This window comes from Rhinoderma darwinii, chromosome 1 (assembly GCF_050947455.1).
Source record: "Rhinoderma darwinii isolate aRhiDar2 chromosome 1, aRhiDar2.hap1, whole genome shotgun sequence".
In the NCBI taxonomy this organism is placed as follows: domain Eukaryota; kingdom Metazoa; phylum Chordata; class Amphibia; order Anura; family Rhinodermatidae; genus Rhinoderma; species Rhinoderma darwinii.
In genome coordinates, this window is record NC_134687.1 from 263,303,479 (window position 1) to 263,322,886 (window position 19,408).

Here is a 19,408-nt window from a genome sequence, read left to right on the forward strand (position 1 = left end):
CTTTAAATTCTTTATTTATTACAGCGTTCACCGTGCGCAATAAATTACGTTTTAATTTATTCTGCCGGTCGGTACGATTACGCCGATACCATATGTGTATAGTTTTTTTTTACGTTTTGCAGCGTTTTCACAATAAAATTAAGTTTCTATAAAATTATTTATTTTCTGGGACACGCTATTCTGAGCCGTACCTTTTTTTTTTTTTTTTTTTTTTTTTTTTTTTTTTTTTTCAAAAAAGCTGTGGGAGGTCTTGTTTTTTGCGGGACGGGTTGTAGTTTTTATTGGTACCATTTTGGGGTAAATGCGACTTTTTGATCACTTTTTATTCTATATCTTGGGAGGGGTGGTGACCAAAAAATAGTGTTGCTGATAGTTTTCCGTTTATTTTGTTTGCGGCGTTCACCGTGCAGAAAAATTAACATTATAGTTTCATAGATTGGGTCGTTACGAACGCGGCGATACCAAATATGTGTACATATGACATACATGGCAGACCTGGGGGCCGTTGTCTGGCCCCCGGGTGCCATCACAAGCATCAGAAGCCCCCACGATTGCATGGGGGCTGCTGATGCGCTACAAACCCGCTACATTCGGAAATCACAATCGAGCCCCGCATGTAACGGGTTAATTGCCGAAATCAGCGGCGATGAGCCGCTGATCGGCAACACTGGAGAGTGTCAGCTGTCGGGGACAGCTGATCTCAAAGTTCCCGATGCACACTGTCGCCGACAGTGTGCATCGGGAACGGCACAGTGACTTTCTGTCACTCTGACAGGAAGCCTATCAGGACCAGCCGAAGGTTGGTCCTGATGGGCGTCCGTCCATGGCAGACCCGGAAGCCATTGTTTGGCTTCCGTTTGCCATACTAACTATCGGCAGACCCCGCGATTTCGGACGGGGGTCTGCCGATATGTTAGAAACCCCTAAAATTCGGCGATTGCACCCGATCGCCGAATTTAAGGGGTTAATGCGCCAAAATCAGCGGCAAAGGACCGCTGGCCGGCAAGAGGGGAGTGTCAGCTGTCGGCGTCAGCGGTCGGCGACAGCTGACCTCCTGGTTCCCGGTGCACACTGTCGCCGACAGTGTGCACCGGGATTAACTCAGTAACTGTACGTCCTCGTGCGGGAAGTAACTTCCCGCAACGACGGACAGTTACGTCCTGGTGCGGATAGGGGTTAAATCTCCCTCCTCTCAGCTGCCAGAGGTAGCTGAGGGCTGGGAGCATCCCTGCTCGAACGTGTGAGATCGATATAAGTATCGATCTTACCCATTTAACCCCTCAGATGCGAGCGCCGCATCTAAGTGGTTTTGGAGAGAGGGAGGGAGCTCCCTCTCATTCCACCGGCACCCAGCGGTAATGTCGCATTGTTATAGTAATGTTGTATTATTCTAGTAATGTCGTATTGTTATAGTATTGTTATATATAGTAATGTCGTATTGTTATAGCAATGTAGTATTATAGTAATGTCGTATTATTATAGTAATGTATTGTTACAGCAATGTAGTATTATTATAGTAATGTCGTATTGTTATAGTAATGTCGTATTGTTATAGTAATGTCGTATTGTTATAGTAATGTCGTATTATAGTAATGTCGTATTATAGTAATGTCGTATTATAGTAATGTCGTATTATAGTAATGTCGTATTATAGTAATGTCGTATTATAGTAATGTCGTATTATAGTAATGTCGTATTATAGTAATGTCGTATTATAGTAATGTCGTATTGTTATAGTAATGTCGTGTTATAGTAATGTCGTCGTGTTATAGTAATGTCGTATTATAGTAATGTCGTCGTATTATAGTAATGTCGTATTGTTATAGTAATGTCGTATTGTTATAGTAATGTCGTATTGTTATAGTAATGTATTGTTATAGCAGTGTAGTATTGTTATAGTAATGTCGTATTGTTATAGTAATGTATTGTTATAGCAGTGTAGTGTTATAGTAATGTAGTATTGTTGTAGTATTATAGTAATATAGTACTGTTCTAGTAATGTTGTAATGTCGTATTGTTATAGTAATGTCGTATTATTAGTGTTATAGTAATGTAGTTTTATTATAGTAATGTAGTGTTATAGTAATGTAGTATTGTTATAGTAGTTCAAATTACTAACTAACAATAATTTTGTAATGTATCAAATTTGAAAGTAATGCGGCCTGTCAACTTCACATTTTTTCAGTATGTGGCCCACCTACCCGGCCGAGTTTGAGATTCCTGGTTTAAATCTATAAAAGTAACTCGTTTGATCATACTTTACTTGTAGTAGAAGGTATTTTTTTTTATGTAGTTAACTATTGTGCTTGTCTTATTTTTCTACAGTCAGAGCGGGCCTGTTAAACGCCAAAGAGTAGTTCAATTTCCTAGACTAGTGAAATCACTTGCATGTGATTTGGATTTTCCAGGTAATTTTGTGTTTGTTTGAATGTATGTGCGACATTTTTTTAAATTATGTTTTAAAGCCAAGGAACCGAGGTTAGAGCAGGATGAAGTGGGAGCTGCATATAATTACATAGTTACATAGTTAGTACGGCTGAAAAAAGACACATGTCCATCAAGTTCAACCAAGGGAAGGGAAAAGGGAAGGGAAAAATAATTGCACTTGCTCTCTGATTGCCTAATGAGTGCGGGTCGTTTTTGTTTTCTTTTTTTCCAGATCTGCCATCTTTGTACTCCTTTAACCCGTTAGTGACTGCCCCATAGTGTTTTTACGGCAGCCATTAACGGGCTTTATTCCGATGCATAGGCCTTTTTACGGCGCTGAATCAGAATAAATAAACAGAGCAGGGAGCTGTTAAATCTCCCTGCTCTCAGCTACAAGAGGTAGCCCCCAGGTCTTCCTGTAGTGAATGCTTGCTAGGTAATGCCGGAGGCATTTTAAACGGACAGTCAGTAATACACTGCAATACAAAAGTCCCCAGATGATCGCATATTAAAGTCCCCTAGTGGGACTAGTAAAAAAAAAATAATAATAATTTATACATTTTTTTTAAATAAAAAGTGGGAAAAAAATAAATAAATGAAAAACCCACTTTTTCCCCTTACAAACTGCTTTATTATTAAAAAACAAAATAAAGTAGAAAATTTGGTATCGCCACGTCCTTAACGACCCCAACTATAAACTTATTACATAATTTAACCCGCAAGGTGAACACAGCAAAAAATAAAATAAAAAATCATACAAAAATTGCTGTTTTCTTTGAATTCAGCCTTAAACAAAAATGTGACTAAAAAGTGATCAAAAAGTCGCATATACTCCAAAATGGTACCGATAAAAAGTACAAGTGGTCCCGCAAAAAAAAAAAGCCCTCGCACAACTGTATCGGCGAAAAAATAAAGTTATGGCTCTTCAAATATGGAGACACCAATTTGGTATGATTGCTATTGCAACAACCCACTGAATAAAGCTATTGTGTTGTTTATACCTCACGATGAACGGCGTAAATTTAGGACACAAAAAAGTGTGGCGAAATTGCAGGTTTTTTTTCTACTCCAGGTATTTATTTCTGAAAAACACAAATTTAGAAAAAATTTGCAAAAATTAGCATTTTTCTAAAATTTAAACGTATCTGCTTGTAAAACAGATAGTAATACCACACAAAATAGTTACTAGTTAACATTTCCCATATGTCTACTTTATGTTTGCATCGTTTTTTGAACATTCTTTTATTTTTCTAGGACGTTACGAGGCTTAGAACTTTAGCAGCAATTTCTCACATTTTAAAGAAAATTTCAAAAGGCTATTTTTTCAGGGACCAGTTCAGTTCTGAGGTGGCTTTGAGGGCCTTATATATTAGAAAATCCCCAGAAGTCACCCCATTTTGAAAACTGCACCTCTCAAAGTATTCGAATCAGCATTCACAAAATCTTTTAACCCTTTAGGCGTTTCACAGGAATTAAAGCAGAGGTGAAATTTACAAATTTTATTTTTTTTGCCATAATTAATTTCTAATAATTTTTTTTTGTAACACAGAAGGTTTTACCAGACAAATGCAACTTAATATTTATTGCCCAGAAATATCCCACATGTGGCCTTAAGTGTCCTAATGGACTGAAGCACTGGCCTCAGAAGCAAAGGAGCACCTAGTGGATTTTGGGCCTCCTTTTTTTTTTTTAGAATATATTTTAGGCACCTTGTTAGGTTTGAAGAGGTCTTGTGGTGCCAAAACAGTGGAAACACCCCAAAAGTTACCCCATGTCGGACACTACACCCCTCAAGGAATTTATCTAGGGGTATAGTTAGCATTTTGACCACACAGGTTTTTCGCTAAATATATTGGAATTAGTTTGTAAAAATTTAAATCTAATTTTTTCTGAAAAAACATCGAAATTTTTTATATTTACGAGGAATAATGAAGAAAATCACCCCAACATTTGTAAAGCAATGTCTCCTGATTACGTAAATACCCCATATGTGGTAATAAACTGCTGATTGGACCCATGGCAGCGCTCAGAAGGGAAGTAGCGCCATTTGGATTTTGGAGCACAGATTTTGCTGGATTGGTTTTCGGTGCCATGCCGCCTTTGCAACGCCCTGGAGGGACCAAAACAGTGGAAGCCCCCCAAGTTACCCCATTTTGGAAACTACACCCCTCAAGGAATTTTTATAGGGGTATAGTGAGCATTTAGACTCCACGGGTCTTTTGCAGAATTTATTAGAATTAGGCGGAGAAAATTAATATCAAAATTTTTTTCCACTAAAATGTTGAATTTCCTCATTTTTCACAAGGGATAAAGGAGAAATAAACAACCAATTTTTGTAAAGCAAATTCTCCCGAGTACGGAAATACCCCACATGTGGTCAAAAGTTTTTTTTCATTAGAAATTAATTAACCCTTTCAGGACTGATCCATTTTTTGCTTTCTTTTCGTTTTTCACTCCCCGCCTTCCAAGAGCCATAACTTTTTTTCTTTTTCCGTCAGAGTGATGTGAGGGCTTATTTCTTGCGGGAGGAATTGTAGTTTCTATTGATACCATTTAAAGTGCCATAAAAAGTACTGGGAAACTGAAAAAAAATAGGAAAATATAGGAATATAGGAAAAAAATCTGATTTCATTTTTTGGGGTTTTCGCTTTTACAGCTTTCGCCGTGCAGTAAAAATGACAGCGATTTTGGCGGTTTACATTATTTAAATTTTTTACGGTGTTCACCGTGGAAGTTAAATAATGGTATATTTTGTAATAGTTCGGCCTTTTACGGCCGTAACGATACCAATTTTTGTTTATTTTTTTTACATTACTTAGAAGAAAAATGGGAAAAGTTTTTTGTTTTTTTTAACTTTAAACTTTTTTCTTTCTCACTACTAATAACTTTAATTCTTCTACACATTTTTTTTTTTTAAACTCGTTTTATTGAAGGAGATACATAAACACCATGATACAAGACATTTCTGGGCCCCCGCACAGCGGACATGCCCTACATTAAATACAAAAGTGCGTGTTACAATATCATATCAGCAATGCATGGCATTACAATCTCTTTCAAATTTAAACAGGTAATAAACTAAAACATAGTATACAAAAAACCTTTTCACAATCGTTCATAGTGCATGGTGCTCCATATTTTAGAAGCAATAATATATCACCATATGCAGAAGACAGAGATCCCACAAATCTCGATTCCATCTAAGCGATCTAGGGTACCTATAATATCTCATCTCATCTTAAAGCTTATACATTACCCAAACAGATAGGAGAGGCAACCTCCTCCCTTCCCTTTACAACACACATTAAGTGGGGGCTGCTTCAAGAGCCCTAGATAAAGCATTGTTGGAGTAGGATGTGAGTTCAGAATTACACCACTGATCCCACACCCTATGAAATTTATCCGGACATCTTCTATTAACATACACAATTCGTTCATAAGGTATCATGGAATTAATCATTTCTATCCACATAGATTTAGTGGGAGTACGAGGATTCATCCACCTAATAGCAATAGCCTTCCTAGCTATAAATAACGTCTCTCGAAGGCACGTACGTGTTGTATGAGCATACATCCCATCCTCCACCAATCCAAATAGACAAACTCCTGGTTCCAGTCTAACTGGAACTTCCAATACCCGGGATAACAGGTCAGTAACTTCAGTCCAGAAAACCTGAAGCAGAGGACATTCCCATATCATGTGATGAAAATCCGCAGGTTCATAAGGACACCTATGACAACTGGGGTTAGGCAGTCTACCCATTTTAAAAAGACTGACCGGGGTAAGATAGCTCTGGTGTATGATGTAGAGCTGTATAAGCTTGTTGTTAATGGCAGGAGAGACGAATCTATGTGACTCTAGTAGATCCAATCTAGAATCCTCATCTAGGGATGGGATCAAGGTCTGCCACCTGCCCATTGCTGGGAGATCCGCTTTATTTGCCTTCGCATGTATAAGGTAAGAATAGATAGATGAGATTAATCCTCCAGGTCCCTGTGATCTAATAACCCCAATCAAGGGATAGGTGGAAATAGGTGTTTCTCTTCCCCTATACTGGGTCAGTAGTGAATGGCGCAATTGTAAATACTTATAGAAAGCTCTTCTCGGAGCTTGATAGGTTTCCTCAACTTGAGTAAAGGACAGCATCACATTATTCACAAATAGATCTCCCACCGTATTTACCCCTAGTGTCGACCAAAATGTATCATCCTGTGAGGAGAGTAACTGATCTAGTGCCTCATTCTGCCATAGGGGTGTTTCCGCTATTATTTGGTCTTCTCCTGAGATTTTAAGTGCCGCCGACCAGACATTACGAGCCACCCTATGTATCGGTAAAGATTTCCTACTAAGGGGAAGTGAGGGTTCTAATACAGGCCAGAGTTTAGGAATATCTAAGTATTTTGCCAGACATAGTTCCAATCCTTCCGGTACTTCAGGTGACACCCAGGCAGCCATATACTTGAGCTGACCCGCCAGGTAGTATAAATATAAATCAGAGAGGGCCATTCCCCCTAGATCTCTGGGTCGTTGCAATTTTGCTAGCTGTAGCTTAGATCTAGAAGATCCCCATATGAATTTAATTAGTTGCGAGTCTATTTCTTGGAAAAATGCCCTTGGGATATATACAAATATGTGTTGCAGAATATAAAGACATTTAGGCTGAACCACCATTTTGATAAGATTGATACGTCCTGCTACGGAAAGAGGTAATCCTGACCAAATCTTAAATTTGTCTCGAAACATCGGTATTAGGGGAGCAACATTTGCCTGTATCATGTCAGCATCCAATCTCGTGATTTGAATTCCCAAATACTTAAAACTAGGAACCACCCTCAAACCCCCTACCAATGATCCCACCATACCATTTCTGCGCGGGGAAAAGTACATCAGACACGACTTGCCCCAGTTAATGGACAGTCCAGAAAAATCTCCAAACCTATCAATTATGGTCATTGCTTCATCTAGGGACTCATCAGGAGATGACATAAATAGCAACAGGTCGTCAGCATATAATGCCACTCGGTGTTCCGCAGAGTCTAGGGGTATACCCCGGTAAACCACATCCGATCTAAGTCGAATAGCTAAGGGTTCTACCACGATTGCAAATAATAAAGGTGAAAGCGGACACCCCTGTCTGGTACCACGAGCCAAATCAAAGTATGGGGAGAGCTGTCCGTTTAAGAACACCGCTGCTCTGGGATGAAGATACAATAAGGAGACCCAATGACAGAACACAGGGCCAAATCCAAACCTCCGCAGAACTTGAAGTAGATATGGCCATTCAATAGAGTCAAAGGCCTTTGCTGCATCCAAAGATGCCAAGGCCCAGTCCGCACCCTGCCGCGATGCAATCTGAGAAACAATTTGGACTCTGCGTAGGTTGTCCGACGTACTTCTCCCCTGTATAAACCCGGCCTGATCAGGATGGATAATAGAGGGCATAATACCATTAAGTCTATTTGCCAATACCTTAGTTAAAATTTTATAATCTACGTTAAGTAATGCTATAGGCCGATAGGAAGAACAGTCCAAGGGATCTTTATCTGGTTTAAGTATCACCACTACTGTGGCTTCATAGAAGGAGTCGGGCAGGGACCCCGCTAACAAGGATTTATGGTAGGTCTGAAGGAGTTCTGGGAGTAACTGCTCTTGGTATTTCAAATAAACTTCTAAAGGTATTCCATCCGGTCCCGAGGCTTTCCCCTTAGACATATCAGTCACTGCCTCATTCAGCTCTTCTATCGTGATCATACTATCAAGTAGGAGACTCTGTTCATTAGTTATAGAGGGGCAGGGGACAGATTCACAATATACCTGCAACTCTTCTGCCGTTTCCGTAGTTCTAGAGACATATAAGTCTTTGTAAAAAACAGAAAATGCAGAAAGTATATCTGACGTAGCAGTGAGAATAACCCCATTAGGGCTTCTAATTTTCAAGATAGCTGGGGAGGAAGTATTCTGATGGATGAGGTGTGCTAACAGGCTGCTGGATTGGTTTCCCTGTTCAAAATACTTCTGGTTTGCAAAGAACATTTTACGCTTGCTTTTTTCCGTCAAATACAGCAAATATTGTCTTCCCGCTTTTAACCAGCTGACCCTATTGTTCTCCGATGGGTCCGAGACATAAGTGGCCTCTAGTACCTTGCAGAAGTTAGCTAGTTCCTGTTCCCTTTTAACCGATTCCTTTTTAATATAAGAAATGGAGGACTGGAGACAGCCCCTCAAATAGGCTTTTAATGCATCCCAGTAAGCTGAGTGATTTGTACCATTTCCGTTGCCCTGTGTGTAAATATGAATTTGATCGGGAATGCGATCCTGCTGGGTAAATTGAGTTAACCAAAATGGATGTATTTTCCTACAGATATGGCTCCTTCTCTGGGACGTGACCAATTTAACCATCATAGGGGAGTGGTCAGAAAACACCCGGGGTAAATGTTCTACAGATGAGAGCATCGAACATGCTCGTACATTACCGCAAATGTAGTCAATCCGGGACAATGCATTTCTCCCCGGGGTATAACAAGTATATTCTAGAACATCCGGCCACATATACCTCCATAGATCATGCCATCCCACCTCTTCCAGAAATAGCAATAAAGAAGGGGGTCTAGCTATACCGGGGGGATCTGTCCCCACATCCGGACGAAATCTGTCCAATGTAGGATTTGCTACAGTATTATAGTCTCCCATGCAGAGGACCGTAGCTTGGGGATACTCTGATGCAAATTTGGCTGCCTCATATAGTACCGCTAGGGATTGTGTCGGGGGAATATAAATACCCAGTATGACAAAAGGATGACTCTCTATCCAGGCATGTACAAATATATATCTCCCATCTGGGTCTTTTTGCATAACTCCTGGCTCCCACCTTAGGGACTTGTGAATTAACAAGGAGACCCCCCTGGAATATGAGGAGTGCGTGGAGTGAGCTGACCATTGTATCCATGGCTTCCTCATAAATTTAATAGTGTCTGACATTAAGTGCGTTTCTTGCAAACATATTATTTGCGGGCCTCTTGCCCTGATCTGTGAGAAGATTTGATTGCGTTTACGTGGCTCTCCCAGTCCCCGCACATTCCAAGACATAACACTTAGAAACATCATGCACCGCTAAATGAACGATCCTTAAAATACAAAAGTAGAAGATTTAACAAAACAACAATAGTAGGAGGGTGAACTCAGTCGCCCTATCAAGAAAATCTTCCGAACTAGGGGAATATATCCCTTCTGAATCACGGGGGTAGCCTGTGTGAGACTGGAAACTCCACACAGACTATTACTCCAACTTCCCTCCTCCAGCGTCTCCAACCCACATAAGACAGGCATACAACCCGTCACATTAGAACCCGCAATAATATGGAGTATCTAGTCGCCTCAGATCGGTCTAGCAACCCATTCATGGACAATCCCAATCCAATATCAACAATATAAGCAAAAGTAAAATACAGTGGTTAGAGAGAGCATACATTCAATGAAAACGTATCAGATATGCATATATTATACCACAACGCAGCAACCTGGATCAACATCAAGAGAAGAGGATAATAAAAGTTCCCGGAGCAGTCCTCGGCTCCACAAAAGTCCCAGAGTCTCCGTGTCCACGATTCTAGGTGTCGGATAGTAAAACCACAATCATGGTCTGGGGCCTAGGTTATTTCGGCTGTTCAGCCATTCGTCAGCCTCTCCCGGAGTATTGAAAAAGATAGATTTATCATGATGTACAACTCTGAGCCGTGCTGGGAAGACCATGGAGTATTGAATCTGAAGATCTCTCAACCGTCGTTTAATGCCGACAAATGTAGCTCGAGCTTTCTGGAGTGCTGCAGAGAAATCTGGAAAAATCGTGACCGTAGCGGCGTTGTGTGTGATCTGGCCTTTTTGGCGCGCAGCTCTCAAAATGGCGTCTCTATCTTTGCTGCTGAGTAAGCGAACCAACATAGGCCTAGGCATGGCCCCTGGCGGTGGTGGTCTGGCGGGAACGCGATGTGCTCGTTCAACCGCATAGGCCGCAGACAGTGTAGCATCAGGCAGCGTATCTTTGAGCCATTGCTCCATAAATGTCCCTGGATCTCTGCCTTCAGCACGCTCTGGCAGGCCCAGGATACGAACATTATTCCTGCGCATCCTATTCTCAAGATCATCCGATCTTTGCGCCCATGCTTCTGCAGCCCTTTCCAAGGCCCCGATTTGCCGCGCCACAGGAGCAGAATCATCCTCTATTTGCGAGATCCGAGTTTCGGTATCACGAACCCGGTCTCTTAGCTTCTGGAGATCCTGACGCATCAATCCAAGGTCCACCTTAACCTCATCTATTTTCCCAGTAAGAGAAGTAGTAGACTCACGTATAGCAGTCAGGAGCTGTGCTGTGACTTGTTTCAGTGATGGTTCCGGATCCTCATCTCCCTGAGGGTCCGCCTCGTCATGCTGCTGTCCAGGAGTAACGGCGCCATGATGGCTACTTGCTCTGGCGAACTCTTTAAGGCGGTCAGCGGCCGCCGAATTGCGTGTCTTGCTCATTTTGAGCTCTCCTCTACTGTGCCTGCGATTGCCCCACGTTCAAGAAGTTTTTGCGGGAAGTTTTACAGCAGGATTAATGCAGAAACACCGGAGCCGGGACGGAGCTCTCACAGCATGCGACTGCTCGCGGCGGAAGTCAGCCACGCCCCCCCTCTTCTACACATTTTATTAGTCCCCTTGGGGACTTGTACCAGCGATCATTGGATCCGCGGGTACAATATGCTGCAATACTAATGTATTGAAGTATATTGTTATTTTTCCATTCTTCTGTAACCGCACGATCGCTGTTCCTGTCCGTTAGTCCTGGTTGTCCGCTGTAATACACTGCCGGCACCCGCAGCGTATGGAGCGGGCTCAGCATGTGAGCCTGCTTCATACGTCAACCCCCGCACCATGACGTGCTATTAAGTCCTAGTGCGCAAACGGGTTGATGCACGGCGGATGGTGTGAATATTGCAATTTTCCACTGATATGCCATCTTAGTGCATAATATGTTGTGCCACTGAAGACAAATACCTCATAAAATGTTAAGCGGGTTCTCCAGGGTATGGCAATGCCATATATGTGGACGCAAACTGCTGCAGGGCTCAGAAGGGAGGGACGCCATTTTACTTTTGGAGCGCAGATTTTGCTTGGTAGTTTTTCTGTTTGGGGTTTTGCTGGTATTTCAGTTTATAATGTGGGGGCATATGTAATCTGTGCGGAGAACATCAGGGTATATGTAATCTGTGCGGGGTACATCAGGGTATATGTAATCTGTGCGGGGTACATCAGGGCATAATAAGAGGGTATAATAATGCGGTAAATAATTCAGAGATGTGTAACTGGTGTCGCACTGAGAAATGGTGTCTGATGTTACTCGCTTTTAGAAAACACTGCACATTTTGCATCGCCATATTCTGAGAGCCAGAACTTCTTTATTTTTTCACCACCGGAGCCGTGTGAGGGCTTATTTGTTGCGGGACAATCTGTACTTTTCATTGGTACCATTTTGGGATACATGCGATTTTTTTTTTTTTTTATCCCTTTTTATTACATTTTTTTTGCACGCCAGGTGACAAAAAACAAGCAATTCTGACAATGTTTTTTTAGGTTATCTTTTGCGGCGTTCACCGTGCACTATAAATGACAATTTTACTTTATTCTGCTTGTTGATACGATTACGACGATACCATATGTATGTAGGTTTTTTATGTTTTGCAGCGTTTGCTTAATAAAATCACTTTTTTATCAAATAATTTATTTTCTGTGTCACCATATTCTGAGAGCTGTAACTTTTTTATTTTTCACTCCAAAAAGCTGTGTAAGGGCTTGTTTTTTGCAGGACATGTTGAAGTTTTTATCGGTACTATTTTTGGGTACATGTGACTTTTTGATCACTTTTTATTCTCTATTTAAGGAGGGGTGGTGACCAAAAAATATAGATTCTGGTGTAGTTTTTTTCTTTTTTTTTTTTTTATTGGGGTGTTCATCGTGCGGGAAAAAAATAACTACAGTTTTATAGTTGGGGTCGTTACGAACGCGGTGATACCAGATATGTGTACTTTTTTTTAACGTTAATTTTTTTCCTATAATGAAAGTCTTATTATAGGCAAAAAATGCAGTGTTTGTTTACATAACTTTTATTTTTACACTTTGTTTGAAAACATTTTTATAACTTTTTTTTTTTTACTTTTTTCACTTGTCCCACTAGGGGACACTTAGACTTGCAGCTCTGATCGCTGCTGGAATACATTACTGTAATGCATTCCAACTGTCATAGTGACGTGATCGTCACAATGACAGGAAGCCTCGGAGGACCGGCAGGAGGCTGCTCCTCCGAGGCTTCCGTACATGGCAACCCGGAGGTCATTGTCTGACCTCTGATTGCCACGACAAGCATCGGCAGCCCCCACAATCACTTCGTGGGGGCTGCCGATGTGCTTCAAATCCCTTAATGTGGCGAACGCAGTCGTCGCCGCATTTATGGGGTTGATTGCCGAAATCAGCGGCGATGGTCCGCTAACCTGCAAGATTGGAGTGTCGGTTGTCGGGGACAGCTGACTTCCCGGACACTGTCCGTTAGGACAGTGTGCGCCGGGAACTACTCCGCAACTGTACGTCCTGATGCGGGAAGCAACCCTCTGCAGGACGTACTATTGCGGAGCAGGGCGGGAAGAGGTTAAGGTCTAAAATAGGCTGGTCATTAAGGGGTTAAAGCTCTGCCTCTGGAAGGGCTTCAAAGGAGACTGTCCATATCACGATATACTGCAATACATTAGTATTGCAGTATATTATCCAAGCGATCCAACAATCGCTGGTTCAAATTTCCTAGGAGGACTGAAAAGTAACAATTTATGTTTTAAAAATAAATAAATAGTGTATTGAAAGTAAAAAAAAAAAACCTTTTCTCATATTTCGCCTAAAGTAAAAAAAAAATTAAAAGTAAACATAACTGGTATCGCCGCGTCCGTAAAAGTCCAAACTATCACAATATAGCATCGTTTAACCAGCTCGGTGAACGCCGTAAAAAATAAATAAATGATAGAACACGCAAATTGTTGTTTTTTGGTCACCTTAGCTATCCATAAAAAGTGATCAAAAAGTCACATATACCCTGAAATGGTATCGGTGAAAACTACAGCTCGCCTTGCAAAAATTAAGCCCTCACATGGCTTTGTTATGGCTCTCACAACATGGCGACACAAAACATTTTCTATTTTTTTGTTTTTGCAAATAGGTTAAAAAAATGAAATTAAATAATGAGGTAAAACAAAACCTATAAGTTTGGTATCGCCATAATCGTATTAACCTGTAGAATAAGATGCACATGTCGTCCACTAAAATTTTGAATTTTTTTCATTTTCACAAGGGATAAAGGAGAAAAAGTCGCCCTATGGGTATGTGCACATGACCTATTTTCAGACGTAATTCAGGCATTTTACGCCTGAAAAAATGGCTCCATTACGTCTGCAAACATCTGCCCATTGCTTGCAATGGGTTTTACGATGTTCTGTTCAGACGAGGTGTAATTTTACGCATCACTGTTAAAAGACGCTGCGTAAAATGACGGCTCGTCATAAAAAGTGCAGGACACTTCTTGGGACGTTTTTGGAGCCGTTTTTCCATAGACTCTATATAAAACCGCTGCGAAAACGCCGCGAAAAACTCGAGTTGCTCAAAAAACGTCTGAAAATCAGGAGCCCTTGAAAACAGCGCCTTATTTTCAGAAGTTTTTTGTTAAGCGTGTGAACATACCCTAAATTTGTAACGCAATGGTAATAATTAATTTTTTTAATAGAAATGAATTAACCTTTGCAGGACTGCTCCTTTTTTGCTTTTCCATTTTAGTTTTTCACTCCACGCCTTCCAAACGCCATAACTTTTTTTATATTTCCATGGCAGAACGAGCTGTAGTTTTTATTGGTACCATTTTTTGGTACATACAACTTTTTGATCACTTTTTATTACATTTTATTTAGAACTTTGGTGACAAAAAAAAGTGATTTTGGCGGTTTTAAATTCTTTATTACGGCGTTCATAATGCGCTATAAATGACCATTTTATTCTGCGGGTCGGTACGATGACGGCGATACCATATGTACATAGTTTTTTTTATGTTTTGCAGCATTTGCACAATAAAATCACTTCTTTATAAAATAATTTATTTTCTGTCACCATATTCTGAGAGCCGTAACTTTTTTATTTTACAGTCAAAAAAGCTGTGGGAGGTCTTGATTTTTACGGGATGGGTTCTAGTTTTTATTGGTACTATTTTTGGGTACATGAGACTTTTTGATCACTTTTTATTCTATATTTTGGGAGGGGTGGTGACCAAAAAATAATGATTCTGGCATTGTTTTTAGTTTTTTTGCGGCGTTCACCGTGCGGTAAAATTAACATAGTTTTATAGATTGGGTCGGTACGAACGCGGTGATACGAAATGTGTACTGTTTTTTAACGGTTTGATTTTTTTCCCTATAATAAGAGACTTATAGGAAAAAAAATCTTTTATTTTTACACTTTTGTAAAACAATTGTAACTTTTTATTTACTTCTTTACTTTTTAGTTTCTTTTTTTACCTGCAGCTCTGATCGCTGCTAGAATACATTGCAGTACCTAGTTGGAATACGTTACACTACCTGTCAGTGTGACGTCACAGTCACTCTGACAGTCTACGAGGACCAGCTAGAAACTGACCCTCATAGGCTTGCATACATGGCAAACCCGGGGGCCGTTGTCTGGCCCCCCGGGTGCCATTACAAGCATCCGCAGCCCCCACAATTGCATGGGGGCTGCTGATGTGCTACAAAGGCCCTACATGCGGAGATCGCAATCGAGCTCTGCATTTAACAGGTTAATTGCCAAAATCAGAGGCAATTAGCCGCTGATCGTTAACAGTGGAGTCATCGACTGTGTGCATCGCGAACGGCAGTGACGTTCTGTCACTCTGACAGGAAGTCTATTAGGAGGCTGGTCCTGTTTGGCTTCCGTACATGGCAGACACGGAGGCCATTACTTGGCCTCCGGTCGCCATGCTAGCCATCTGCAAGCCTCACGATTTCATTGTGAAGTCTGCCGATGTGCTAGAAACCCCTAAAATGCGGTGATTGCAATCGATCACTGCAATTAAGGGGATAATTGCCAAAATCAGCGGAAATAAGCCACTGATCGGCATACAGTGGAGTGTCAGCGGTCAGGGACAGCTGGCCTCCCGATGCACACTATCGCCAAGACACTGGCCACATGGACGTACAGTTGCGTCGTTGTGCGCCTAGGGGTTAATAAGTGTAAAAATACACATATATGGTATTGCCGCAATGGTAACGACTCGAACAATGCGGTTAACACATTGATTAAACCGCCGGGTGAATGTCGTAGAAAAAAACCTCAAACGGAAAAATTCATTTTTTTTTTCTATTTCTATTCCTTTCCAAAAATTAATCAGATGAAAGTTAATCAATAAGCCACATGTATACCAAAATAGTACCAATGAAAACGACACCAAACGCAGAAAACAAGCCCACATATGGCCATATGTACGAAAAATAGAAAATTTACGGCTCTTGAAATGCGGCGATGTAAAAATAAATATACAGTATATATTTAAACAAAAAAAAATTTTTTTTTATTATTGTGCAAACGTAGTAAAGCAATAAAACCTATACATATTTAGTATCGCCACAAACATACCGACCCATAGAGTAATGGTAATATGTTATTTACGCGTCATAGTGACAAGCATAAATTTGCAACGCAAAAAAACTATTCTGGAATAGATGGTTTTTGTTTTGTTTTTTTAAATTCTCTCCCAAAAAAAAGTTACGTTTATCAATATACTATGTGCACCCAAAAATGCTGCAATTAAAATCTACAACTTGTCCCGCAAAAAACAAGCCCTCATATGGCTATGTCGTTGAAAAAATAGAAAAGTTATGATGGCAGCATCTGACCGCTTTCTTGGCTGTATGTGCTTTTGCACAGGCGCTGAACAGTAGCTACACGGCACTAAAACTTTGAATCCTGCACTCTACTTTAAACAAGTATGTATTTCCGCTCGATCTGATATAATTTAAGATTCTAGGCTTTAATATCACTTGAAAATCTAAGCTTTAGCCATTTTATTAAAGTTGTGGCCAGCATTTAGAGTCATGAGGTATGAGACGTATGTCCTTGGCAGTGAGAGGGTGAAGTGTATCGATCGTCTTTTTCATCCTACCTAATGACCATTTCCTTCACATTACTATATAGATATAGAATTTGGGGGCGAAGTACTAGACCTCACACCTGAAGATAGAGGATGAATTAAATGTTCGTTCAGGTATGTATATTGTCCTTCCATGTTCCTTAATATTTTACTTTGTATTGTATAGAATTAAATTTTTCCTTTGTGCAAAGTCCCACATTCTCAGAAGACAGCAGGGTTTGTGTGGTTATCGCGTGGGGAGCCGTTGGTTGGCACGGGTGCTTCATAGGAGACTGTCAGAATCACGATATCCTGCAATACATTAGTATTGCAGTATATCGTGCAAGCGATCTAACGATCGCTGGTTAAAGTCCCCTAGGGGGAAAAGTAAAAAACAAAGTTTTTTTTTAACAAATAAAAAAAATTAAAAGCTAAAAAAAAAAAACTTTTCCCATTTTCCCTCAAGCACAATGTAAAAAAAATAAAAAGGTAACATAACTGGTATCGACGCGTCCGTGAAAGTCTGAACTATTACAATATATCATTATTTAGTCCGCATGGTGAACGCTGTAAAAAATTAAAAACATCAGAATTGCTGTTTTTTTGGTCCCTTTTCCCACAAAAAATGAAATAAAAAGTGATCAAAAAGTCTCACGTACCCCAAAATGGTACCAATATAAACTGCAGCTCGCCCCGAAAAAAAAAACTCACACAGCTAAATCGACAGAAAAATAAAATCGTTATGGCTCTCTGAATGTGGCGACAAAACTCTAATTTTATTTTTAACAATCAGTTTTTTCCTTGTAAAAGTAGTAAAACATAAAGAAACGATATAAGTTTAGTATCACTGTAATCATATTGACCCGCAGAATATAGTTATCATGCCGTTTTTACTGTACGGTGAACGCCGTAAAAACAAAACCACCCAAAAGGTTGAGGAATCGCTGTTTTTGTTTTTTACCAATTCCACCCCACATATATATATTTTTTCTCGTTTCCCACTACATTATATGGTACAAAAAATGTTGCTGTGAAAATCTACAACTCGTCCCGCAAAAAACAAGCTCTGATACGGCAATATTGATTGAAAAATAAAAGTTATTACTTATCGAAGGTGGGGAGGAAAAAACAAACGTGAAAATCCGAAAAATGGCTGCGGAGAGAAGGGGCTAAAGAAAAGTGAAAAAAAAAGTTGTAAAAAATATAATAAAAGTTTCAAGTAATAAAATAAAACACAATCGCCCTTTTTTCCCTTCTCAAGTCCTTTTAGTATTGAAAAAGATAAATAAGCCATACATATTTGGTATCGCCGCAACCATAACGGCCTAAACTATAAAAAATTGTATGATACTTATTCCACGCAGTGAACGACGTAAAATAAAACGGAAAAAACAATGCCAGAATTTCTGTTTTTGGTCACTTTGCCCTACGAAAATGTAAATAAAAAATGATCAAAAAGTCGCATGTATCCAAAAATGGTACCTATAAAAACTATAGCTCTTCTCGCAAAAAACAAGCCCTCATACCGTTCCGTCGACTAAAAAACGTAAAAGTAATGGTTCTCACAACGCTGCGACAGAAAAAATACATTCTTTTTACATAAGTAATTTTATTGTGCTAAAAGTTGTCAAACATAAAAAAGTGCTATAAATTGGGTATCGCCGAAATCGTACGGACCCGCAGAATAAAGTTAACATGTAATTTATAAAGCATGGTGAACGCTGTATAAAAAAACAAACAAAACTATTCCAGAATTGCTGTTTTTGGTCCCTTGTCTTAAAAAATAGGATAAAAAGTGATCAAAGAGTTTCATGTACCCAAACATGCTACAAATATAAAACTACAGCTCGTCCCGCAAAAAAACAGCCCTCATACCACTACGTCTATCAAAAAATAAAATTAGTTAAGCCCGGAAATAAAAATATGCGGTTGTGCAGATCAGAGGGGAACATTTCGTCTGTTTCAAGAGGCGATTTATCGGAGCCCTAAAATTAGGGAACCAGGAAGGGGAGGGCCCAAACATATCTGCTGGAAGTGAGGGCGCCCGTATTATAGCAGGACAACACTTCCTAGCAAAATTCCCCAAACTGCAAAGGTGCGGAGTGTGGACCAAAAGGGGGATAAGAAAGGACTCCATTTATCAGTGTGACACTGGCCTGTGCAGAAAGGATTGCTTCACAGCGTAACACATCTATGGATTATTTATTTACCCCATTATTATACCACCTGACTATGCCCCTTATGTAATCTGCCCAGCTTACATATGCCCCACCATTATAAACTGAAATACCAGCACTACTCAAACAAAACTACTAGCAAGCAAAATCTACACTTCAAAAGCCGAATGGCGCTCCCACCTATCTGAGCCCTACAGTGTGCCAAAAAAGCAGTTTACTTCCACATATATAGCACCGCCAAACCCAGGAGAACCCTATTAACATTTTTTGGGGGGTGTCTCTCCAGGGCATAAGCTCGGCACAACATATTTGCCACTGAATTCGCACATTTGGGGAAAAATTTAACATTTTCATTTGCACCATCCGCAGCGCATTCATTTATGGAAAAGACCTGTGGGGTGAAAATGCTCACTACACCCCTTAATAAATGCATTGAGGGGTGTGGTTTCCAAAATGGGGTCACTGCTCAGGGGTTTCTTTTATTATATCACATCAGAGCCCTGCAATTGTGAACCAATACTTTGTAAGTTGCGAAATTAGGCCTCAATTTCACATGGTACTCTTTCACTCCTGAGCCCTGTCAATACTCCAGGCAAAAGATTAGGGCCACATGTAGGGGGT

General features: G+C 40.3%; 1 long non-coding RNA gene across 1 annotated transcript in view; it reads left to right on the forward strand.

Moving 5' to 3' along the window:
- The first annotated feature begins 2,325 nt into the window (after nucleotides 1-2,325).
- Nucleotides 2,326-19,408, forward strand: part of LOC142741018 (uncharacterized) — a 51,438-nt gene continuing 34,355 nt past the window's right edge. The window contains exons 1-2 of the long non-coding RNA XR_012880968.1: nucleotides 2,326-2,408; nucleotides 16,676-16,745. This is a non-coding gene — a long non-coding RNA (uncharacterized LOC142741018). The remainder of the gene's footprint in view (nucleotides 2,409-16,675; nucleotides 16,746-19,408) is intronic.